Source organism: Stenella coeruleoalba, assembly GCF_951394435.1.
Source record: "Stenella coeruleoalba genome assembly, chromosome: 2".
Classification (NCBI taxonomy): domain Eukaryota; kingdom Metazoa; phylum Chordata; class Mammalia; order Artiodactyla; family Delphinidae; genus Stenella; species Stenella coeruleoalba.
Window position 1 is genome coordinate 41,477,756 of NC_137147.1, and position 26,727 is coordinate 41,504,482.

At 41.4% G+C, this 26,727-nt stretch overlaps 1 protein-coding gene across 4 annotated transcripts in view; it reads right to left on the minus strand.

Annotated features, from left to right (window-relative positions):
- DAAM1 (dishevelled associated activator of morphogenesis 1) overlaps positions 1-26,727 on the minus strand; it is a 303,703-nt gene that overhangs the window by 165,432 nt on the left and 111,544 nt on the right. Inside the window, exon 1 of one of the 4 annotated variants that reach the window (XM_079909186.1) lies at positions 16,169-16,299. The exons of 2 other annotated variants lie outside the window; for them this stretch is intronic. The gene's annotated coding sequence lies outside the window, so the exon portion shown is untranslated. Of the gene's footprint in view, positions 1-16,022; positions 16,119-16,168; positions 16,300-26,727 lie in introns of those variants that run through there. One more of the 4 variants, XM_079909189.1, reaches the window with a different exon arrangement.

The following is a 26,727-nucleotide window of genomic DNA, read 5'->3' on the forward strand; positions in this document are numbered from 1 at the left end:
GAAACCTCTGGCATTCCTATACACTAAGGATGAAAAATCTGAAAGTGAAATCAAGAAAACACTCCCATTTACCATTGCAACAAAAAGAATAAAATATCTAGGAATAAACCTACCTAAGGAGACAAAGACCTGTATGCAGAAAATTATAAGATACTGATGAAAGAAATTAAAGATGATACAAATAGATGGAGAGATATACCATGTTCTTGGATTGGAAGAATCAACATTGTGAAAATGACTCTACTACCCAAAGCAATCTACAGATTCAATGCAATCCCTATCAAACTACCACTGGCATTTTTCACAGAACTAGAACAAAAAATTTCACAATTTGTATGGAAACACCAAAGACCCCGAATAGCCAAAGCAATCTTGAGAACGAAAAACGGAGCTGGAGGAGTCAGGCTCCCTACTTCAGACTATACTACAAAGCTACAGTAATCAAGACAGTATCGTACTGGCACAAAAACAGAAAGATAGATCAATGGAACAGGATAGAAAGCCCAGAGATAAACCCATGCACATATGGTCACCTTATCTTTGATAATGGAGGCAGGAATGTACAGTGGAGAAAAGACAGCCTCTTCAATAAGTGGTGCTGGGAAAACTGGACAGGTACATGTAAAAGTATGAGATTAGATCACTCCCTAACACCATACACAAAAATAAGCTCAGGGCTTCCCTGGTGGCGCAGTGGTTGAGAGTCCGCCTGCCTATGCAGGGGACACGGGTTCGTGCCCCGGTCTGGGAAGATCCCACATGCCGCGGAGCGTCTGGGCCCATGAGCCATGGCCGCTGAGCCTGTGTGTCCAGAGCCTGTGCTCCACAACGGGAGAGGCCACAACAGTGAGAGAGGCCCACGTACAGCAAAAAAAAAAAAAAAAAAAAAAAAAAAAGCTCAAAATGGATTAAAGACCTAAATGTAAGGCCAGAAACTACCAAACTCTTAGAGGAAAACATAGGCAGAACACTCTATGACATACATCACAGCAAGATCCTTTTTGACCCACCTCCAAGAGAAATGGAAATAAAAGCAAAAATAAACAAATGGGACCTAATGAAACTTAAAAGCTTTTGCACAGCAAAGGAAACCATAAACAAGATGAAAAGACAACCCTCAGAATGGGAGAAAATATTTGCAAATGAAGCAACTGACAAAGGATTAATCTCCAAAATTTAGAAGCAGCTCATGCAGCTCAATAACAAAAAAACAAACAACCCAATCCAAAAATGGGCAGAAGACCTAAATAGATATTTCTCCAAAGAAGATATACAGACTGCCAACAAACACATGAAAGAATGCTCATCATCATTAATCATTAGAGAAATGCAAATCAAAACTACAATGAGATATCATCTCACACCAGTCAGAACGGCCATCATCAAAAAAATCTAGAAACAATAAATGCTGGAGAGGGTGTGGAGTAAAGGGAACCCTCTTGCACTGTTGGTGGGAATGTAAATTGATACAGCCACTGTGGAGAACAGTATGGCGGTTCCTTAAAAAATTACAAATAGAACTACCATATGACCCAGCAATCCCACTACTGGGCATTTACCCTGAGAAAAACCATAATTCAAAAAGAGTCATGTACCAAAATGTTCATTGCAGCTCTATTTTCAATAGCCCAGAGATGGAAACAACCTAAGTGTCCATCATTGGATGAATGGATAAAGAAGATGTGGCATATATATACAATGGAATATTACTCAGCCATAAAAAGAAACGAAATTGAGCTATTTGTAATGAGGTGGATAGACCTAGAGTCTGTCATACAGAGTGAAGTAAGTCAGAAAGAGAAAGACAAATACGGTATGCTAACACATATATATGGAATTTAAGAAAAAAAATGTCATGAAGAACCTAGGGGTTAGACAGGAATAAAGACTTGAGGATATGGGGAGGGGAAAGGTAAGCTGTGACAAAGTGAGAGAGAGGCATGGACATATATGCACTACCAAACGTAAGGTAGATAGCTAGTGGGAAGCAGCCGCATAGCACAGGGAGATCAGCTCGGTGCTTTGTGACCGCCTGGAGGGGTGGGATAGGGAGGGTGGGAGGGAGGGAGACGCAAGAGGGAAGAGATATGGGAACATATGTATATGTATAACTGATTCACTTTGTTATAAAGTAGAAACTAACACACCATTGTAAAGCAATTATACTCCAATAAAGATGTAAAAATAATAATAATAAAATAAATAAAAAAATAAAAATCTGGTTATTTTCCAAAACTAACACTGAAATACCTTCCTCCTCAAAAAAAATTTTTTTTTCCTTTTATGGAAGCTAAAACTCTACTTAACAAAAACACTTAGGCTGAAGGACTAAACAAATCCAAGTATCACTTAATGAATCTGTATATGGTATATTTTTCACAAGAATTTAAACTGCACTAATTCACTCACTTTAAGTATATAACACTTAGACTGCTCTCAATAACAGGAATCTGAAAAACCTAACATACTTGCTCTACTCCCAAATATATCTCTAAATATCTATACACACATGCATCTAGTAAACTATATCTACACATTCTGTTTACCAAATAAGCTTTTCTACCTCTAGTGACCAGATAGGTCCATGGCATCAATTACTTTCATCTTAACAAATTTAAAGGAAAAAGGGGAAACAGAGATATTGTACCATGAGGGCCAGACTGAAGGAAATGTTATAGGACAAATAATCCAGTTCTTTTCACAAGTAAGTTTTAAGGAAAAATACTACATGGGATTTAACGAGGCTTAACGGACATTAAAAAAAAATTCAGTGTATGAACCTTATTGGAATTCTCAGTTGAACACTTTTTAAAAAATCAACAGTAAATTTGAAAATTGATGAAATGTTTGGTAATTTTAAAGAAATAATACAGTGCTCGCTTTGGCAGCACGTATACTAAAATTGGAACGATACAGAGAAGATTAGCATGGCCCCTGTGCAAGAATGACACGCAAGTTCGTGAAGCGTTCCATATTTTTAAATGGCTGTGCAGTTCTCTAGGCATCAATTTTAAAGATTATAACTTCACTTTATCACAATCAAACTTCTCAGACATACTTAGAACTATTTGTGGATATTCTTTTCTGTTTAATTTGTATGTGTTCATTCATGTAGTAGTGCTACAATGTTTGAATTGTAGTGGCTTTATAGTAAGTTATATAGCTGCATGCTAATTAACAGATACTCAACTTCTAATAAAATGTATTACTTGTAAAAAAAACAAGAAATAATACAAATTATTTTAGGTATGATAATAACATTTCAGTTATGTTTTTAAAGAGAGTCCTGATTTTTTTGGACATGAACTAAATACTAAAATATTTACAGATGAGATTATAAAATGTCTCGAATTTACTTCAAAATAAGCCCAGAGTTGATGGAAAGTAGTTGGCAGAAGAAATGAAAGATTAGTCATGAACTGATAACTGGTGAAGCTGTGGGTATATGGAGGATTCTCATATTAGCTATATTAGTCATTCTATGTGCTTGTGTGTAGGAACTTTTAATAACAAAACTCTTTTTTAATCTTCATTTTCACTCTACTTGAAAAAAGAAAAGCAGGAATGGAAAGCAATAAATCTGAGGGGGAGGTATCTTAAAAAGACAGAGGGCGTCCTGAAGCATACTTGTGAAGTGTCATCCATTTTGGGATTTTGGATTTTTCACCTTAATAATCATCAGCAGTATATTAGCATAATTTCTGTTATCTGGTATGAAAGGCAGAACTTTAAATGATGCCCCATAACCTTTTGAGGGTGAGTGGAACCTATGAATATGATGAGCTATCACTCTTGTGATTATGTTATATTATATGGTCAAAGGGAGATTATCTTGGGTGGGCCTGACCAAATCTGATGAGACCTTAAAATCACCCACTTCTCTGGCTGATTGAAGAAGACGCCTAGAAGAAGAAATCAAACATCCTAGAAGAAACCAAACATCCTTGTGTGAACTTCCAGTGTAGGCCCATGTGGCATAAAATGTAGGTTGCCCCTAGGAGCTAAAAGCAGTCTCTGGCCAACAGCTAGGAGTATTCAGTCCTATAGTCACAAGGCAATAAATTCTGCCAACAACCAGAGAGCTTGGAGGAATCCTCTGAACCCCAGATGAGAACTGCAGCCTTGGCTGACCCGTGAGTTTTGCCCTGGAGACACCCTGAGCAGAGAGCCTAGCCACAGCATGCCCAGACTCCTGACCTGGTGGTGTTTTAAGCCGCTAAATTTGTGGTAATTCATTATGCAGCAATAAAACTAATATGTCTGGAAAAGCACCTTATACCCAAATAGGACCTCAAAGTCTACCTCTACACGAGTTTATGATCCCAGTGGCACCAAGTGAGTAGCTAAACATTCAGCAACTTAACATTTAATGCAGTATTTCTCAAAGGATCATGAATCCAAATTTGAGAAACCTTGAGCTACATAATCCCTTATAAATGAAATATTCTTTGTCCAACACACACGGTTAGCTTTACAGGCAAGTTATATACCTGAGTGCTTTTTACAGTGTGAAGTCTTCTACAGGAGAAAAATCCTGCAAAATAATCAAATGGAGCAAGTTTAAAGCAAATTGTGACTAAGCCAAACATATCACCAAAACCTTAGCTTATCATCACATCAGGTATAAAACAGTGCAAAGCTTTCTATCCTTTAATGCCCTAGCTCACAATTAGGAGGTATGAGAAGAATATGAGCCTGATTCCATTACAACAAAATTCCATTATAACAAAGTTTCCCATGGCTCAGGTGGTCCTGAGGAATTATCACAACTACACTTTGTCCATGTTATACATCTATTTATTTAAAGAAAACATTGAGACGTACATGAAGAAAAGAAATAGAAAAGTAAGTCAAAGATATTATCCCCAAGGTCTAAAATTCTGTTTCCAAGGTTTTACTTAGTCTGATTCTTTTTAGCCTTCTTTTTTTGGGGGGGAATAACAGCTTTGTTTCAACATAATTCATACACCATAAAATTCATTCATTTAAAATGTATAGTTTAGGGGGTTTTAGTGTACTTACAAACTGGTAACCATTATAAGTAATTTTAGAACATTTTCATCATCCTTAAAAAAAAAAAAACAACCCGTATTCTGCTTTTTTTTGTTTTTAGCTGTCATTCTTTCTTTAACACCATGTCATGCTAACAAATTTTTCTCTAGTACTAGAAAACACTGGCCATCTGAGACTCAAAATCAGCATTTAGGGGAGAAAAGAGCTGAGGGTAAAAGATTTGATCTGCAGGAATAACAGATATTGGAACAATTGATTTGGGATTGTAGAGCATTGCTTCCTATAAGTGATGCTGGGAACATTCCTTTGAAAACGTGGACATGATCCAAATAAGCAAAACATGAAATTACTTGCCAGTGAAAAGCAAAGACTCTTTCACTGGGGAGAGTCTTCACCTATTGCACAATGTAATTTGTTTATTTCAGAAGCTGAAGACAGAGGATAATCTGAGCTTTATTTAGTAAAACAAGAGTTCTATATTCCAAAGGGAAAAATCTGGAATTTAAAACAGCATTCTGATATGCTCACACCCAGTATCAAAACATTCTTCACCTGCCAAGTGAATAAACAAATGATGCTTTAAGGTGTCACTTCCATAGCTTATGAGATAGTCCATAAAATGCTCAATATAATATTTTCCCCTTAACTTAGTTATTCACTTGCCTCTGATACGCTTGATAGAAATTTGGATCTAATCTGATTATTCTAAGTAAAATCCAAGTAAACGGAGCCATTTTATTGTGTTTCCCACCTTTGGTAGTTATAACTCGAGACTTTGAAATCCTCCATGATGGCCCATGGCATAGGCCAAGTTAGGAAATTTGCAACAAACAAATCTGCCTCATGTTTACGAAGCCAGAGATGAGTCTGATCGGAAACTCACTCTGAGTGACAAGGCAAGTTTGAGTGCTGCCAAAGCCCAAGTTTTTGAGTCAACTTTTACAGACATTCTTTTTTGAGGGAGAGAAAAAAAGGGGGACATCAGTCTGCTGCTAATCCTTTTCAGAGTTCTTCCCTCACTGCTGATTTGAGATAAACTGTCATTTTTAAAGGCAAATGCCTTTTTCTTTTTTTTAAGCATTTTGGCGTTTGATAATAACAACAGAGATGATCTTTTCTTTCCCCAAAGCCTCATCTTCTTTATCCACAGATAACTTTACTGACCTACCAACACAGGCTATGGGCTTCAAAGTTGTTTTCCCACTAGCGCTGGTGGGCTTGCCCTGACCCAGCGTCAGTGTCTCACAGAGTCCCCTGTTGTGACCAAGGACATGTCCTTAAACTATGCCTGGCCTCCCAGGCAGTGGTCATGGAAACATGGAGAAGTGACCCTGAAGAGACTAATCCACTGACCTTCACTTTGCTCTAACCAACTACCCAAATAAATAAAAACAGCAGGATAGCTTGGTCTCCCAGATGAATTCCAATTTATCCCTAAATATCCAAGCCTGGTCCAATGTTTAAAATTCCCAGGCCATCCAAAATCTGTCACCCGCCTTTCAACTGGGCCCAATTTTGCTCCCCAGGGGACACTTGGCAATGTCTGGAGACATTTTGGTTGTCACAGCTGGGGGAAACTTTGCTACTAGCATCTAGAGGGTAGAGGCCCAGGATGCTAATGAATATCATACATGCACAGCACAATCCCCAACAACAAAGGACCATCCCACCTAAAATGCCTAAAATGCTGAGATGGAGAAACCCTGGATTGGGTCATTTGCCAGCCCAGTGCTGGATAAACGTTTGAAGAGACTCTTATTGCAATTTAATTTAGTTTAAAATGGGGATTGAAGATTCAAATGCCTTCAAGGGCCAAGGAGGTAAAGAAATATCACATAAACAAAGTGGCTGTGTATGAGGCACTAGGGTGCTGTGAGGTCAGTGACAAATTAGAGTGTAAATGCTCAATAAAACCATTCCCTTTTTAAAAATAACACTGTGTTGGCCAAATAAAACATGACTGTTGGCTACACCCATCCTGTGCGGCAATGGTGGTAATCAAATTCTGGTTTAAAGAGATGATCAATTTAAAGAGAACTGGATGGCCACGCAAAGACACCATCTAGCCTCATCCCTTACTTATATCCTACGGAATTTCCTAAGCCCCAGGACTGGAGAACGTGACTAGAAGCTGTTTAGTTAAGGAGATTAGAGATCAGATCTTGAGGGTTTAGCTCCAGCCAAGAACAGGGTCTCAGAAACCTTGCGCTAAGAGCAGAGACCAATGTTGGAAATTCTGAAAGGGAAAAAATAGAGTTCCTCCACACTGATCTCCATTCTAGGGAAACTCAGTGGACATTACATCAATGTTACACAGCACCATATAAGTGAGGTCATTATGTTAAGATGAAACCATTCTCATAAAATTTTAGAATTTTCACATTGTTTCACAGATGAGGAAACAAAGGCCCAGGAAAGTTTAAAGGAACGGCCAAGATCACGCAAATCTAAACCTAAAATCAAATGGTGTTTCTTTTTCCTCTGTGCAATTGCCAAGCAGCAACCAAAAGGCGAAGGGATTTTATTCAGGGTGTCAAACATTCGTGTCTAAACGCTCGACCAACATAAGTAAGTTATACGTAGATGTTAAACTTACTCAGCATCATCCCCTTTCCCTGTCAGAAAAATCATTAATCCATTTGCCCCAAGTCATTATTTTAGGATCTCTTTTTCATATAACAGAAAAATTTAAAGCAGGTTAAATATTTCCAGCCCTCCTTTCAGATTAAGCTGGAGAGAGGAAAGCCAAGTCAGCAACCGGAGCACAAGGAGAAGGAAGCCCCAATCTGAACATCCCCGTGTGGACGCATACTTTCTGTTGGAGGAATTCCTGACCTGTATAAACAAAGGCAATCCAGAGGGAAACAAATGATAAGATAAGTGAAACCCAATAACTCCCTCTGTCCTCCCTTCCACCTACTTCCCCCAACTTGTTCCATCAGAAAAACAATCTGAGCTTGGGAGAATTAAAATGTAAGCCATCCCCTCTCTGCTGCCACACAGCTCCCTATTCTAAGTCGGAGGTTAAGGGGGAAGACCATTTGTAAGGTCGGTGAGTGTGGCTTCCCTGGTATGGAACCTGGCCACAGGGTACCACGGTCTCCCTTTGCCCACAGACAGGTTCCTGGCAAGGAAGTAGGTCACTGGTCCTTCAGACTCAAATTGCAATCCAAGGAGTATAGTAGCAAAAGCTGGGGTATGGAAGAAAGGTACCTTCCGTCACAGGAAAAGAAAAGAAATTGGGTCAAACCAAAAATTTTATACACTTAAAAAAAAATTTTTTTTTACTCACTTCCTTAGCATAAAATATGAAGCAAGGCAGTCTCTTGCCATGGTTCCTGGAACTGTAGTTGGAAGTGTCACCTACTCATTGAGTGTCAAGCCCTAAATGGGTCACAGAAGTTTTCTAGTCCAATCTAATCTCTATTCTTGATTTTAAAAATACAAAAATATAATAACATGCCTTTCATGTAACCTTCTGAGGACATAATGAAGTCTTAGCTATCAGCTTCAATTCCAGCAAGATTCATTCCACACCCTCTCTGACTTTTACTCTGAATGACCATTGAGTGCTGAGCAGGGAGCGGGGTGTGGGGAGGAGAACCTCTAATGCAAACTAGATTGCCACACACAAACAGAATGGGAAACAAACAGAAATGTTGTTTCTTTTGCCACCATCATCCTAACTCAAATAGCCACCGCTAACATGGGGTAACTGTGGCAGCATTTTTTTTTTTTAATTCCTAAATCATTTACCTTGGCCAAAACCATGACATTTTCTATATTCAAAATTTCACCAACTTTCAAGAGTAGAGAATGCAGCAAGGACCTTTAAATGGTTTGATTTGTCCATTTCATTTCCTTTAACTTTTTACAATAAGTTTTATAGTAAATTCTCAGGATTTAGAAGGGTCCCTAGCCTAACCCTCTTGTCACAGAACTGTAGTTTCTAACTTAATTCGTGTCTAGACATTTCACTGCTCAGTTTTACCAAATCTCTACGAATCAAATACAAGTTTAAGCCTAGACACATGTGAACAATCTAACTCACCTGGTGAAGGATGTTGGGCACGATCCTTCACTCTTCTTCCGGGGTGCAAATCTGCAGAATTTTATGGGAGAAGAGTGAAGCCCAGAATGGGCACCAAAACACACATTAATGACTGTGGTCACACCCCCAAGAAAGGGAAGGAAAAGACCAAGGCTGTGTTTTAGGAAGCTGCCCCTAGTCCTGACCCACACTCTTCACAGGAGGACACCTGTCAGAAGCATAAACATAGTTCCTAGGCAAACTGCTGGTGAAGCCCTACCTCTAACTTATGGGGTCTGAAAAAACTAAGACCCTCATCAGTTCATTTTATAATATGGCACCATCTTTTGCCCTTAGTGATGATGGCTATGCACTGATATATCCACAGGGTCTATCCTCCACTGTCTAGTGTCCTTTGTGACCAAGAGCATGATGAGTTAAAAAAAAAAAAAAGAGTTACTAGAATTACAGGTGCAGTTGGTGACTCCAAGACAAGGCAAAGCTAACCCATGCCCTTGACCTGGTTTGTACGTCACTAACAAACTGAGCTTAGCCAATAAGCCAGAATATAAGAACTCATCTCAAAAAACAAAAGATGGGCATCTGTATTGCCCAGACAATGCCCAAAGATCGGATCTAGGCTATCTACACTTGGAAGTCTAAATTCAGACAGTCCATCAGATGGGCAATGTTTGCCAATCGTACAGAAGGTATTTTTTTCAGAAATGAAGAGGACAAAGACCAGTTTAATACGTGTCCCTAATTGTGTGCCTGGCAGAAGTACAAGGAACCTTCAACTCCGATCCTGGTGCAATTTATAGAACAGAATGAGCTCAGGTTATTACTAAAGGTGAATGACATACTTAGGAAATGTAACAAGACGAATTTAAAAAAGCTTCTGAAACTAATGTCTGTTAAATGAATATTATGTTTGAGCAGCCTAAGGGCTAACAAGTCTTTTGTTTTCATTTTCCTTTCCTGGCAATATGCTGTTAGGGCATAACTTTCCTATTATTTCTCTAAATGACACAGTTTGTGTTTTATTCAATTGTCTTCATTAAATATTGTCAAAGTGGCACAATATCCAGTGTTAAGCCAAAAGTAAAAGATCTATTGTAAGTCAGGAAATCACACCAACTACACTGGAAATTGAACTTGCTTGCCTAGTTTTCCACATTTAATTCACAATAGTGGCTATGGTTTAAAAGAACTGCAATTGTATATTTGGTGCCAAATTTGCTCCACTGTAAAAGTAAGTCTCTCTTCTAAGGTGAGTGAGGAAAAAGCTTATTTTAATGTGTAAGGATACCCAGTATTAGATTACGTGTTTGACTACTACTCAAGTTTTCATTTTCTTTTCAAAAGAGCTTTCACAATTTATGTTAAAAGACAACAGGGAGTTGGGAAGCTAAGAAGTTATGGGAGTCTTAACTCTCAAGACAGGCTTCTGTGGCCCTGTTCTGGGTGAGAAGGGCTTTCTTCAGATAAGGGATTCAACCTACTGAAAAGTTATCTCAGTTAACAAGAGGGTTTAATGCTGGACAAACTCCACATAGATTCAGAGATGGCATTTAAGAGCATTTCCTTTTTCAAATAATTTGCCCATCATTCACAAAGCAAAAGGGAGGGAGTTCAAAAATTCTTAACTTTCAAATAAACAAATGCAACATTTTAAATCTCATACAACATTTTCTGTTCCAGAAAATCAGACTCTAAGAAACCATTAAGTGAAAAAGCAGTTTTACTCTTAATCAATCCAGCACTTGTTGACCTAGCACTGTTTCAGAATCAAGAGACACAAAGGAAGTTGTGATTCCCCCAACTCAATGGCGAGAAAAGAATAACATATAGGAAAACCAGGGGCAAGGCAATAGTGGGGGGGGTGTAAAGAACTGGAAGCCTGGGTCCCTAACAGGGTCTGCCAGTTACCAGCTGTGTGACCTGAGCTCGGTGAGTTCCTTAAGTTCTTCGTGCCTCAGTTTCCTCAGCTGTAAAATAGTGATAACAGTACCTACCTCATGCAGCTGTGGAGGAGTCTATAGTTAAGCTCATGTAAAGTATTAGGAACGGCCTGACCCAAGTTTAGCACCTCACATCCCTTGACTGTTAGTATCACATTAGGTATGAGTGTTTGTTTGCATGGTCAGGCTGAGGGCGCTAAGGAGCAAGGAGCCGGGCGTGGTGGCGAAAGCGGAGGGACAGGCAGGGAAGGCTTCCCAGAAGCTATGGCACTCAAGCTGGATCTGAGAGCACAAGGAGAATTCAGATGCTCAGAAGAGTGCTCATTCCAGATGAGGGGAGCCATTACTGCAGAAAGGCACAGATAGGGGTAAAAACCAGGTGTGCTTAAACATCAGCAGGGAAAATAAGCTCACCAAGGCTGAGGGTATATTTGGTAACCTCAGATTAATGGATTAATGGGCAGGGGAGGGGGGGTGCTCAGGCTCTGTGTGCTTGTTGCTATGCTCCTAGGACTTAACATTTAAATCACTTTTAGATATGTGTACTATGAATGCAAACTCACTCTGAAATGCTCATTTCTCTGTTTTTGGAACAGTGGAAAGGATGCCAGAAAATACAAAGGTAAATGTTTTTTTTTTGCTGTGGAAATAGTCTGCTCAAGTGGAATGTAGGTCACCAAAATCAACTTGCATCTCATCGTCATCTGTCCCTCTTTCAGTGGAGGCAATAAGTGGTAGCCTGAAGGAAGAGGGAGGAGCGGCACTTCAGATCCATCCTTCAATTCCAATCTCAGCCACTCAGCCACTCCAGGCACAACCCTCAACAGAGGTATCCTAGCCCCAGCCTGCCCCCCCACCCAGCCCTGCCAATCTACAGAAAAAGCCCTACTTACCAAGTTCTGAAATATTACCTGTGCTAGCAGTTGCCTCTAAACCAAGCTCTCAGGGAAACCACTATCATCTGATGCGGTAAGTGTTTAAGATATACATTCACTTAAAAGATTCCTTCCATTACCAAATTAGAAATTATGGTGCCAAAATAAGTGACAGTAGTCCACATTCCTTGTCCAAAGAAGAAAAATCACAAAACAGAAGAATTTTCATTTTGACTGGTGCCCCCTCTAGAGATTCAACTAGTTTGCTAACCTAAGTTGGCAAAGTTGCTTTGTTTCCTGAAATGTAAGGATAGACTTAACACTTGGAAATACCAGGAGCATGACACGAAGCCAGGGAGGGCCCCACAGAAGTTACAGGCTCTGTGATTATTTCCTGAGCCAAACACCTAAGGCTCTCAGTGGTACCAAACTTTGTTGGAAAAGCTTGTTTCCCCTGATCCAACAGCTGTAAGTTTTTAAGTAATTTAACAGAAGACCTCAAGATTCTCAAGCCAAAGCCACTCTTTATACTATCCCCCAAATATTTACAAAGTGAAACACTTTCAGTCTTAACTATGTTTTGTTTGTAAACACCTTATTTGTTCTGATGACCACAGTATCAACACTAAAAGCAGCCTTTTAAACAAAGTAGCTCAAATAAAACCACACGCAGACACACAAATTCTTAACACCCAGAGGCATGTCCACAAAGCAAGAAAGCCAGGGTTCAAATTCCTTGGCACCTTTTCACTGAGCTCCTGTAAGCACCACCCAAGGACATGACCCACTGCACCCTCTTTACTATCACACCTCCTCACTAATTCACACTACGGAAAACCCACAGAATGCAACTTACTGCATGATAACTGAATGCTACAAATATTGGACAAATGTCTTTTACCCTGTTCCCCTCTCACATCAGCCAGCCTGAACAACTTACCCCTGTTTATAGAACAACCCCACCCCAAATGAGAGAGCTATTGCCCACTCTTCTACCCACATGGTGCCTCTGGGGCCACTGGCAGCCTGGCAAAAGTCTCTAGGTATCTTGGCCTTGGTCTCTCTCTCCCTGTTCCCGTCATTTAGCTCCTGGGAAAGTTATCTGGGCCAAGGACAGTACAACAGAGAGAAATCTAGAAATGTCTGGTTTGGGGTAATAAGAATTATATAAAGAATTAATTATAGGGGGAAAAGTCTCTGTGAGTGAATATATTCCAAAAGCAAATAGTTACAATTTGACTATTTCAAACACATGGAAGGCCGTTTATACCTCGTCACATGCTACACAGGAGTTTTGATTTATGCTGAGATGAAACTGCTTGACAGAAAACTAAGAGGAATATTACAACTGATGACAAAACTATCAGTGGAAAGAATATAGATCTTGGATCTCCAATCATGGTTCTACTAGTCAGTAGTGATTCAACAAATATTTATAAAATACCTACCAATGGCCAAACACTGCTTTAAATGCTGGATAGACAGGGATAGACAAGACAAAGACTGCTCTCAAAGACCTTCACGGAGTGGGAAAAACCCACACACATTGGCATTATTATCAGAATTATAGGCAGTCGAAGTAAGGAAATAACTGAAGGAGATTTCAGTCAGTGCTAACTTCTATGACAAAAATTGTGAGTGAAATTTCTGATCCTGTTTCCTCGTGGGGATGTAACCACCTACTTAAAACAAGATGATGAATGTCAACCGCCTGGCACACAGCAACCCCAAGCATTTACCTGCACACGAATGTATACGCATAGATGCTAGCAGATATACACCCTCCCCCCTTAATTGCAATGTCTGTGATAATCCACTTTGGTATGAAATGAAAGCAGAAGGTAGGCAAAATGTTTGCATAATTCAATTACTCTTAATGCAATTAAATTACAAATAACTGCATTCAACAAGAATCTATAAAAAGTCAAAATCTAAACAATTCTACAATAAAAGGATAAAAAGAAGTCCAGATACTGGGATAATAGTAGTAGTAGAACTAATATTATAAATACTAATACAGCTGCCTTGCCCAGTTTGAGGGATTACCATGAAAAGTCGGGCTATTTTGCCATACAAGTAAGGCTCAGAGATATTAGCCCGATATCAGTGTCAGAAGCTGGGCTTAAACTCTCATCTTCAGATTTCTTTGAGAAAAATAAAAGACAATGAACAACTCCTTAGAGTCACAAGATTTTATACCGAAAATCAACTTTAGGAAAACTGCTGTGCCCCTCTTCCCACATCACCAACGACTGAGGTCCCCAGAGGCAGAGGGTTCACCCCAGAATGGGGAACCCAGTAATGACAGAGCGAGAGCAGGACCCAGGCTTCCTAGATCCCAACCCTCTCAAGGATCTGCAACCTCTAGACGGGTCTTTAGATTTCATGAGAACCACAAGGGATAGCCATGACTTCCAGAATTCAATTTCAGTTATTACTTGTCCCTAAAAACTTCCAGTGAATTGCACCTCGGGCAAATTGAGGACCTTTACTGGTGGCCAGGGAGCTCTCTTCACACATAACAGAGGAGAACTCCCTCCTGGAGAAAGCTGCCTACAGCACTATAATATACGTTATTAGGAAAATGTATGTTTTCATTTTTTTGAAATGAGAGATCAGCCTGAAAGGAGAGAGATCTTTTGATTGTAATTTTCAGAGTTTGCCTCAGTACAAAGGCTCTTAACAGCTTTTTCTGGGGAGGGAGGTGGAGAGACCAGGTATGGGGACGCGACAGGGAAGGGGGTCCAAAAATTGTGTCCAAGCTATTTACAAGAGAATGGAGAGAACCCGGGGCTGTGAAACCGGTGACTAGGAGAGAACAGCTGGGCCCAGGGAGAGCATCTAACCACACCTACTGGCCACGCCCTCCCAGCTGCCCGCAGAGCCACACTGAATTGAAACAGCAGTGGGAGCAGTTAAGATTCCGACGGCAGGAGTCGCCATGGCAACGGGATTCATCTTGCAGGCAAACCCCACTACAATTCACTAGGTCCTTCTCGAGCCTCAAGAAACTACCAACTCAAGAGGAGCAAAACGGTCACGGGTGGCATTTACTCTTGATGCTCTCCTGCGGGTGAAGATGGGAGGCGGGGTGGGGAACGGGGGTTGAAGTATATTCTATTCCTGGGTCCCCTAAAATATTTTATGGACGCAAGAGACAGAACACTCCAACCGCAGGCTGCGATTAACTTGAGAACAGAGCCTTTAGCATGAGTTTGATGAACAAGTAAGAGAACGGATAAGAGTGCTAGGGAAAGGAAATCCAGAGGACTTTATAGAGTTCTCGGGCGCCGCGCACGTCTCCAAGCGGATCACAAGCAGTTGGATTTTCACCACCAGCTGGGAAAAGCGATTACCCAGCTCTCCTGCCCCGCTGCGAGTCGTATCGCTAGATTATTCGACACTCCCTACCGCTTTACCACGTCCCAGCCCAGCGCTCCGAGCAGATGCTTTGTCCCAGCTCAGGTGTTCTTTGTCGAGGGAACCATCAGTGCAAGGGGCACCAAGATGCGCCCTACCCAGAGGGACGGGAGGCGGGAGCGCTCTTTGGCGCCTCGAACCCGGTCCGCAGGCTGCGAGGCCGCCCCTCGCTGCTGTCCGCCAACACCCCTCACTCCTTCCGCAAGGCGGCTTTCCCTCCTCTTTCTGGTTTGAGACCTTTAGCTTCCAACTTTGCCTAAATTACAGTCACCCCATCCCTTTCGAATGAGTCTTGAGGTGAGGGTGCCCGGGATGGTGGGGGTTCTGCTGGGACGCGAACGAGTAAACGAGTCCCTCCTCTTCGGTCTACACCTCCGAGTCTACCAAGCCTGCCTCGGGATTGTCCCTCCCGGAGCCTCCCGGACCAGCAGCTCCCGACAGCAGCAGTGCCCTCAGCACTCAGCCAAGGCCACGACCCCCAGCGCCCCAGCCCCGGGGTGTCAGCAGCAAGGCGGCGAGTGGTACCCTGCCGGCTCTCTTGGCATCCGAGCACCTCAGAAAGAAACAAGGGAGGCACCCCCGTCCTCGGGGGCGCCTTCCCCCGGTCTCGCCTTGCTTTGCACCGCGCTTGCAGCCATTTTCCCAAACCCTGCTTGGCAGCCGGGAACTGTCTAGGTTCTGTTCCCACCCAGACTCAACCTGAAGGACGGGTTTAATATTTACCTACTGGCCCCGGAGCTCCGGGGAGGCAGCGGGAGGGCGCGCCGCTAACCCAGCACCGGGCCCGAAGAAGCACGCCCACCCCCGCGCCACCTCCTGGTGCCACTTAATGAAGGAGTGCGGCGGGCGACGCGGAACGTCCCCCTTACCTGAGCAGCCCCCGCATGCTGAAAAGGCGGCTCTGCGCTCCGGGTACAATGGGATCCGGTTAAACAGTTTCCTTCACAGCCGCTCGTAGGTTACCAACTCGCAGGTGACATCACCCTCTCCTCGCCTGATAGGATACAATGCGGCGCTCACTGCGCATGTACTCCCGGGCAGGGCCCGCACACTCCTGGGAGCTGTAGTTCACATTCCACAAGCAGAGCCTGGGTAGCTACGCTACTGAGGGTGTTGAAACTACACTTCCCGACGCATTCCTGGGCCTCTTCGTCCCCGCCCCAGCCCCGCCCCCACCGCGACCCGCCCCCTCCCCGCCCTCCAGCCTTGCAGTGTTAGTGTTGGTCTTTCAAAAACCGAGCTGCGGACTCAGCGGGCGGGCGTGGGGGCAAGCACCCTTCGGTCATGCCCTTTGACTTGACCTCCACTCGGTCCCATGCGGGCTCTGAGGGACCAGAGGGGTCCGGGGCTAGTGTGCACCAGCCAGGCAGCTCTGACCAACCGGGCTCTGCTGGCCCCAGCTGGAAAGAGAAGATGAAGCCTTTCATTGCCTTCCCTACGCGTAGCAACTAATTAATAGGATGCATTAGTTTTATGGGTTAAATACGGTCCTGGAATTCCCCCACGTCCCGGAGGATGAGGGACGCCGACTCCGAAGGAGAGGAATCCCCCTTTGCCCCACTTGGTCCAAATTACCCTTCTGTCTTCTCTTTCCTTCTCCCATTTAATGGAGTCAGGGTGACCAGCCAGAACTCGGAGAATAGCTTAGTCGGCTGAGCTGACCGAATAACGGAGGGTGTCACTAATAAAAATGCAGTGTAACAGACTAGATAGTTGCCTCAACCCTCCGTCCGGGAGCCAGCTGCTGCTGCAGAGATAATACTATCGCGCAGCCATGCTTTTGTTCTTCCCTGCAGCAGACTTCCCGCTCTCATGGCTCTCAACTCCCAGGAAGACAACATCCTTGCCTAAAGTTTTAATAAATGACGTATATGCATACATGTACTTTTAAATCCACAACACCCTCCTCTCAATTTACATACCTCACTCTCACTCAAGTTTTTTAAATGACCTAAACCAAAAAACACTGTGCTGTTCAAGAAGAGCTGTGATAGTAATACACCTAAATGTTTAAAGGTAAGCAAAAGGTGTGTAGCAGAATTCTGAACCTTCAGGAAAATTTTATTTTTAATATGTAAAAATTTTGCGTGGCACTTTTCATTAGTCAATGAGTACCAAATATTATGAAAAATTAACATTGAGAGCAAATCTCTAGGTGTCTTTTTAAACGAAAAAAGAAAAATCAATACATCTAGTTATTCCAGTTGTAAAGGTAGAGTAAATTATAATGGCATTCGAGGTTTTAATCACATATAAGGATCAGTTCACACCCCCATTTCCACTAGCAAAATCTTAGAAGACTACATCTTGTGAAAGGAAAGTTCACAATTAAAATTTCAAACAACTCTCCACCTAATTGCTGGTGACAGTCTTCTTATCACTCTTATTTTCTCACGTGTTTGTGCAACAATAACTTGGGTTCAAGAGAAAAATATTCATGGAACTAGAGGATCTCAGGGGAGAGGGAAATGCTTTGTTTTGCTGAGAGAGGGATTGTAGTACTGAATTCTGCTTTTCTTTTGTCAAACCAATTCCGTATAGCCCAAACATATTTTTCTCTACTGAAGGAAGATAACTTTGAATGTTGCTCTCCTGTTCTGAGCCATTCTGTCCATTCCAAATATTGTCTTAAATGGAACCTAGACAATACAAATGTTCCATTGGCCAACAGATCAAGAGTACAATCAGTGATATTCTAGCTAATGGGTAGTCTTAATGTATTGCAGTTCACTGTGAGAAAATATTCAGAAAGAAACTTGACCTGGGATGATTCTAAAAGCTCTCCCAGTTTTGTAACTGTGTAAAGCTTTTAGATGGAAATATAATCAGTGAGCTCGAAATTTATTGAGTCAAATTGGATGTGGAGATTCTTTATAAGGCAGGACTTAGCCTTACAGATAAAATTATATGACAATATTGAGGTACACTCTGAGGAGTAACCCTATAGGATAAATCACCCTACAGCAAGTTCTCTTGGGTTTTCGGTAATGAAGGAGAGGATGAAACCTGCCTGAAGAAGAAATTCCATTCTCTATAGCAATTAATATTATAGGGATGTGCCATGTTACACAGCTCATTTTTATATGTAAAGGACATCATACACACTAGATTATAAACACAGAAATGTGTGGATGTATGCATGTGAGCTGCCCTTCCTATTAAATAGATACAAATTTAGATAATAAATATTGAAAGCAAGGCATTGTGTTTGGAAGCATTTTGTTATGCGTGATGGATCTGAACTGATCCCTGCACACTATTTCATTGGTAACCAAGGGAAACAAAGATGGCTCTTCAAGCATCAGAAATGCAGTCCATGGACCTGGGACCAGAGGAAACTTAACAACTTCTATGGAGAAACTCTCTCTCTCTCTCTCTCTCTCTCTCTCTCTCTCACACACACACACACACACACACATTCACGTACACTTATTGTGTGTGTTTGTATTTCTTTCTAGGTGACTAAGTAGTCTCATGCGCCACAAAAACACCCATTCTGTCTAGCTTAATTTATGTTCTCAGTCAAAGGATTCTGTTACTTTGTTTCTTTTCTTTTTAAAGGACTGCTGCTGTTCTAGAATGATCTGAAGAAAGGGCTTGTCTTTTCCCATAATCATTGCCTATTAATTAGGAACCCATGGAACCACTGAAGATAGATTTAACTGATCATCTACAGGTGAAGGAGGGGGAAAGGCACTATGGGATATTTTGCCGTTCTTTCAAAATAATCTCTCTCAGTTCTGGTTACAAGGTTTTACTCTAGATGTTGGGTTTTAGATATGGAAGGAAGTGAGATATCAACAGAGAAAGAATTTTAAGTTTGTAGCCCTGCATGTGTTTTCACACTATTGCTTGGTGTTTCACAACAATTAAGGTTGTGTGCTGAGCCCAGGTTTGGGATCATGACATTTTCCCACTTCCAAGCAATGTGACTTTGCTTATTTCATGTTGCTTATTTTCTCTGAGCTTCAGTTTCCTTATTTTTCAAATGGAGCTAACAATAAACCTACTTCATAAGGTTTCTTAGGATTAAATTAGGTGAGACATAGAAAAACCCTTTTCAAATTGAAAAGAACTGTACAAGTGCTAGTTCTTGTTATTATTTGCAATTTCCCCCTGAAGATTATCTCAGAAATGTCAGCCCTAATTATGGAACAAGTTAATAAAAACCTAGTTAAATAAAAAATCTTATTCTTAAGAAATTATTAGAAATTATCCAGTGCACATATTATGTCAATAATTTGTAAGTTGGCAAAACGTCCTTCGAGGAAAAGAAATGAGAAATCCAAATTAAACAGTGCTGGTCCTCGGCTTGTTTTCTTATCCATGGCTTGCTCTTCCACAGCCCCAAGCTGTCCTCAGTATCCCAGGTCATCTTCCCCAAGCTTCACAGCCTGGCAAGGCACTGCCGGGAGATTAGAGGTAGGAGGAAGGGAGAAGCCAGGGTGTTGCTTTACCTCCACAGAATTGCACTGGGAGATGTTTCCGGCAGCAGCAGCATTTTCCCCGTTGAACTGGTTCTTCGTGGTTCCAGCTTCTTCCAGGTCACCCTGGCCTCTGTCAATGCCATCTTCTCCGACTGTCCCTCCAGCCTACAGGTGGAGGTAGCTTCCTGCTGTTGCTAATCTTTTGTTGCATGTTTGTTTTCTCAGACCTTCCATCACCTGTGTGACCAATTCCCTGTCCTATATTATATCTGTTTTAAATACTTAGAATGGTTTTTGTTTTTGTGGTGGAACACTTAACTAATATACTCATGTCTTAGTTCAAGTTCTTTTAGGGGCAAGCAGCAGAAACTTTCTAGGGGCAAGCAGCAGAAACTTTCTATGGCCAGTTTATGCAAAATAATGAAAGTATTAAGATTTATTCAAAGGACTGAACAACCAAGGCTCCACCTAAGAGCAGGAACCAGACCAGCCCTGGGAACCCAAACAGTGGTAGGTTTTGGACCTTCTCTCCAGAGCATTGCTCTAATAGCCTTCAGTTTCTGTGTCTCTTTGTTCCAAATTTCAAATTCCTGAGAGAAACTGATTACCCCATCTCAGAGTGACTATCTGTAACATTTATCTACAGCAGTGCTTCTTTTTTAAATTAATTTATCTATATTTTATTTTTGGCTGTGTTGGGTCTTTGTTGCGGTGCACAGGCTTCTCATTGCGGTGGCTTCTCTTGTTGCGGAGCAGGGGCTCTAGGTGCACAGGCTTCAGTAGTTGTGGCACGTGGGCTCAGTAGTTGTGGCGCACAGGCTTAGTTGCTCCGCAGCATGTGGGATCTTCCTGGACCAGGGCTCAAACCCGTGTCCCCTGCATTGGCAGGTGGATTCTTAACCACTGCGCTGCCAAGGAAGCCCTACAGGAGTGATTCTTAAAATATGGGCCCGAGATCAGCAGCATTAATGTCACCTGAGCACTTACTAGAAATGCAAATGCTGGGGCCCCACCCACAGACCTACTGGAAAAGAAACTTTAGGGCTGGGTCCCACAATCTTGTTTTGACAAGTCCTCAAGCTTATTCTGACACTCATGAAAGTTTTTGAACCACTTGTCTATAGCAGAGATTACAATATCGTGTGGCTCAGATATGATCACTCAGGACCTATCCCTGTGTGTCTGGGAGTCTTCCCAGAGAGGAAGAAGTGCTGTGAACTTGGCAGCCACCCCTAAGAGGTGTCAGGTAAAGCTGGTAAATCTGTCAGGACCTTAATGGTAAAATTTGGTTCTTCCTGAGGGAGAAGACTTTGTAGCATTCTGAACCAACTAAATCAATTTAGTCGCTGCAAAGGCATCTGGAAAAGATTCATTTCACTGTATTTAACTGAGAACACAGAAAAGCTGAAAAACCAGCATTGGGGCAGGACAAGGGAGATGGAATCTTATAGAAATCTAAGAACAGTAACAATACCGTCAGGCCACAGTAACAGGGGTTGTGAAAATAGCTCCACCCACTCAAACTCTCTCCAGACTAGTCTCATCTGAAGAGCTTCTGGGAATTTAGAAACAGAAATTCTTCTTTGACTATCTTAGCTACAATCCCTGTATCAGCTTATTTATAACTTGCTTACCCTTAGCCTGTCTATGAGACCTGCGCTTTTTTTTTCTTTTAATAAATTTATTTATTTATTTTTGGCTGCATTGGGTCTTCGCTGCCGCGTGCGGGCTTCTCTTGTTGCGGAGCATGGGCTCTAGGCATGCGGGCTTCAGTAGTTGTGGCACGCAGGCTCAGTAGTTGTGGCTCACGGGCTTAGTTGCTCTGCAGCATGTGGGATCTTCCCGGACCAGGGCTCGAACCCATGTCCCCTGCACTGGCAGGCAGATTCTTAACCACTGCGCCACCAGGGAAGTCCTGAGACCTGCACTTTTCAATCCTGTACCAATGGCCCCATGTGGCTATTTAAGTTTAAATTAATTAAAATTAAATAAAATGTAAACGCACAGTTCCTCAGTTACAATAGCCACATTTCAAGCAATGAAGCCACACAAGGCTAGTGGATATCGTATTGGACATCTCAGAAATAGAGTATTCTCATCATTTCAGAAAGTTTTATTGGACACCACTGCCCTAGACTTTTACCTCATGAACTTTCATCCCACCATGCTGAAACCTACCCTTTCCCCCCCATCTTTTCCAGGTCAAATTCCAGGGAGAAAGAAAGAATGAAAGAGAGAAAGAGAGAGAGGGGGAAAAAATCTGATTGTTCCAGTTCACCATTTCAAGGCAATTCCTACGATAAATCACCAGCCACCATGAAAAAAAACATATAGCCAAACCGAAAAATGGCCAAAAATCTTGAATAGGCACCACACACAACCGTGCCACCCCCAACATCCAAATGGTCAATGAACATATGAAAAGATACTCAAATGAATTAGCCCTCAGGGAAATATAAAGGCCACAGTGGGATGCTACTACACACTCATCAGATTGGTAAAAATTAAAAGGACTAACTATATTAAGGATGGGCAAAGATGAGAAGCAACTTAAATCCTACACTGCCAGTGAAAGTATAAGTTTGTGTAACCGCTTTGGAAAACTCTTTGTTAGTATCCACTAAGAGTGAACATTCACATACTTTATATAGCCCAGCAATCCACTCCTAGAAATATATCCAACAGAATCGTGTATATACATACATTCACCGAAAGAAAAATATTTGAATGTTCGCAGCTATGCTATTCAGCCCATGGTTGCCATGCAATATTTGGGATATACTTATATTAAAAATATTCTTTGTTGTTTGTCTGAAATTCAAATTTAACTGAGAGTTCTGTATTTTTATTTGCTAAATCTGGCAACCCTATTATACTCTCAAACTAGAAACAACACAATTGTTCATCAAAAGTAGAATGCATAAATCGATTGTGGAATAGACACATAATTAATACTATATAACCAGAGTCAGCAAACTTTTTCTGCAAAGGGCTACATAGTAAATACTTTAGGCTTTGTGGGCCATATGATCTCTGTTACAACTACTCAACTCTGCCACTGTAGCATGAAAGCAGCCCTAGATGTAAATGAATGAGCACGGCTATGTTTCAATAAAACTCTCTTTACAAAAACAGTCAGCTGGCCTGTAGGAAATAGTTTTACAGGCTCTCCAGCAATGATAATGTATGAGTCGTGTCTACATGTAAGAATATGAATGAACCTCACAAAATAACATTGAGTGAAAAAGTGTTTATGGTGTGATTACATAAAATTCAGAAACAGGTGCAACTAATGGTGGTGTTAGAGACAAAATAGTAGTACCTTCAGGGGATAGTAATAGGAAAGAGCATGAAGAAAGTCTCTGGGGTGCTGGTATTGTTCAAATTTTTTATCTGAGTTATACAGGTATTTCACCTTGTGAAAATTCATCATGCTGTACACAATGATTTGTGTGATTTTATGTATGTGCATTATATGAAAATAAAATATTTATATAAATTAAAAACTAAGTCAAATTATCTCAACATCATGCCCATAAGAAATTATTTTACTAATTCTGGTACGCGAGTTTTTTGCTTTTCCTAATTATAACAGGAATTCATGTTCTTTGTAGAGAATTTAGAAAATCTTGCTACTTAACGTGATAAAATCTTGCATAAGTCTACAAACAAGTGAGAAAGATTAACATTTCTTTCTCCTGCCCTCCTTCTCTTTCAAACTCAGGATCATTTTATGGATTATTTTATTTAAAAATATACCTTGGGAATTCTCTATGTCATTGATTTATTTTTACATTTTTTTACATTTAATGGCTGCATGATGTTTTATCATGTGAAGGTAATCATTTTTTAATCAATCATCTATTATAGAATAAGTCATTTCCAATTTTTTGATATTATCAATAACTGATATACATCCTAGTTCAGTTGTGCCCATTCATGATTGTATCTTTAGGAGTACAAATATAGCATAGGAGAACATAAAGGCTTTTAATGCTTTTGATAGATTGCCAAATTGACCAGATACTTGTTTTTATTATTTGTTGATATTATGGTTGATGTTTCCTGTGAGCCCACGTAGGTCTGGTAACCTCTCTGAGAGAACTGAATCATGTCCTGAAAGCAACTTAAACTGTTTGAGACAAAGTCTAATCATGCTAATGGGCTGGTTGAGGGAACTACCATAAGAATGAATGTCCAAGGGAAAGGGAAGTACTCCTGCTGTCCCTAGTTATCTGGCCTCTAGGATATGCTAGGTGTATTCATTTGTAAGGGATACCTAATAGGGTACCACAGACTGGGTGGCTTTAACAACAAAAATTTATTATCTCACAGCTCTGAAGGCTGGAAATTAAAAATCAAGGTGTGGGCAGGTTTGGTTCCTTCAGAGAGTTGTGAGGGAAGGATCCATTCCAGGCCTCTCTCCCTGGCTTGTAGATGGCTATCTTCTCCCCATGTTTCATTTCATCCTCCCTCTTTGTGTGTCTGTCCCTGTGTCCAAATTTCCCCTTTTTATAAAGACACCAGTAATACTGGATTATGAGGTCACTCTAATGACATCTCTTTAGCTTGATTACCTCTGTAAAGACCCTATTTCCAAATAAGGCTACATTCTAAGGTACTGGGGGTTAGGATCTCAACGCAAGAATTTTTGTTGTTGGGGAGGGGAGAACACAATTCAACCCTTAACACTAGGTAAAACCAAATAAGAGAAAACTCCTTCTTGCTCTCAGCACCAGTGTTATACACCAGCATGCTATATTCACATACATTTTAAAGCAGTTGAACATCTGATTAGAAGATATAGACAGGATCAAAAATCCGAAGACAGCAAACTGAAACTTCTCAAGAATAACAGAAACAGAAATACAGAGTGCTTCCTGCATTATATGCGGAAGCCTTGATTCTGACTCTAGTTTTGAAGGCTGACGTCTTGCCTCCAGGTACACAGTCCTGTCACTCTTTTTTTTTTTTTTTTTCAGTATGTGGGCCTCTCACTGTTGTGGCCTCTCCCGTAGCAGAGCACAGGCTCCGGACACGCAGGCTCAGCGGCCATGGCTCACAGGCCCAGCCGCTCCGCCGCATGTGGGATCTTCCCGGACCGGGACAGGAACCCGTGTCCCCTGCATTGGCAGGCGGACTCTCAACCACTGCGCCACCAGGGAAGCCCAGTCCTGTCACTCTTGATCAAGAATTCTCAGATGAAGACTCCACAGACTTTCCACTGGTAAAAATTCTCTGGCCATACATACATTTTAGACAAACCATCCCAAGTTAGCTTTCAAAATATCCCCTACTGAGTGTGTCATACAATTTTCATTTTCTTTTTCTCTTTAAACATCAAATCTCTGCATGGGCTCTTAAACACTCAAATGGGCAGTTCATGTGTGGCAAAACCTTGTCTATAAGTAAAGGATGGCCTGGGTGTTCCTCGGAGAGAAAGAATTCTGTTTACTTTTTTCGGTTTTGTAACTTTCCTCGTTGGGAATTATCCTGGCAGATACGTTCTCCTTTGTAGCTGAAATATTACAGCTTGTAGGATTTATGTAAGAGCCTTGTATCACAGCAGGTTGTGCTAGCACTTAGGCACTGGATTTGGAGATTAGGGATGACTTTAGTCCTGTATTACATGAGAACCTTGTGATGTGGAATTTCTCATGGAAAGCCACACTTCAGTACAGTATGTCATGGTACATTATCTTTGTGAGAATATTTTCTCTTCACCAAACTGTGATTGTAACCTTTTCTCTTGGGTTGTCTATGCCCTCTCCCTGTGTCTCAAGCTCCTAAGATAATATTTTGGGTTGTCAGAAGACTAGCCACCCAGTTAAAGGGGAAAAGGAGATATTGGAATGCTTTATGCTGGCTTTGCTTTCCTGAAAGCGACAGGTTTTGTTCTCTGGGGTTTATGTTATTGTTTTAGAAAATTATATTCATTTAAATCTAAACATAGTTAAAGAAAGTACAATATGACCCTGTTACTTTTCAGTCATGTAACAGTAATTCTGAATAACAGTATAATCTTCCTCATATGCATGTTAAGTTAACTATATTGGAAATTCACCTCTGACTACAAACCCACTACATTTTGCAAGTTGAGTAGCTTTGAGTAAGGTCAATGCTAGGATGGGAACTTCTAAAGAAAACCCAGATGTCTCAGAGATGAATACAGGATTTAAAGTAAGTTTCATTGTATCCCTAATACTAGATGCAGCAGATCTCCACAATCATCATTTCAGGAAGCCTTTTCACTATGCATGTCCCTTCTTAAAATGTGCAGGTGAAGCGTCCCCTGCTCAAGGCGGCTCTACGTTGGAGCCCATGACATTGCCTCACAAAAACCCATTGTGAAATTTCAGGAACTTTGTTAGCCAGTTGTTAAACACAGTTAATATTAAAAATTAAAGTATATAAATTACAAATAAATTATATTAAAAACAAAGGTGATAAATACTCAGAACTCATCACTTAGGAATTGCTACATTTTACTATTATCCGATCTTGAGGTTCCACCTGAATCTGAATGGCAGAAATACTACATCATGGTTTACTGCTGCACGTCTCTTCCCAAATCCACATTCAGTGACATCACATTGGTAGCTTGAAATCAGTCATGGTGGAGAAGTTACATCATGGAAACCTGCAAATGCTACGAAGTAGGGCTTCCCCCACCGATCCAGTTGTTGAAGGGTTACTGGCATCTTCCTCCCCCTGCATTTGCTGCAGAAGAGAAGAACCCTTCTCTAACTGCTATGCAATGTTCTGTATTTTCCTCTCCTGACTTCGTTCTGCTGTTGGGTCCTAGAAGTGGAGTACATGTGTCATCACACTCAACTTGGGCAGAAGTGTGGCATCAGATCCTGTGCTGAGAAGAGCCCAGTTCCTGACTGGGTTCAGGGAGCTGTGCATTTTTGCTCCAACAGGAAAGAGGAACTTGGTGATAGGTTTAGTAGGGGGTGTAGTTGTCTTGAACCCAGAAGAGAAGGAAGTCAGCCTGGGGC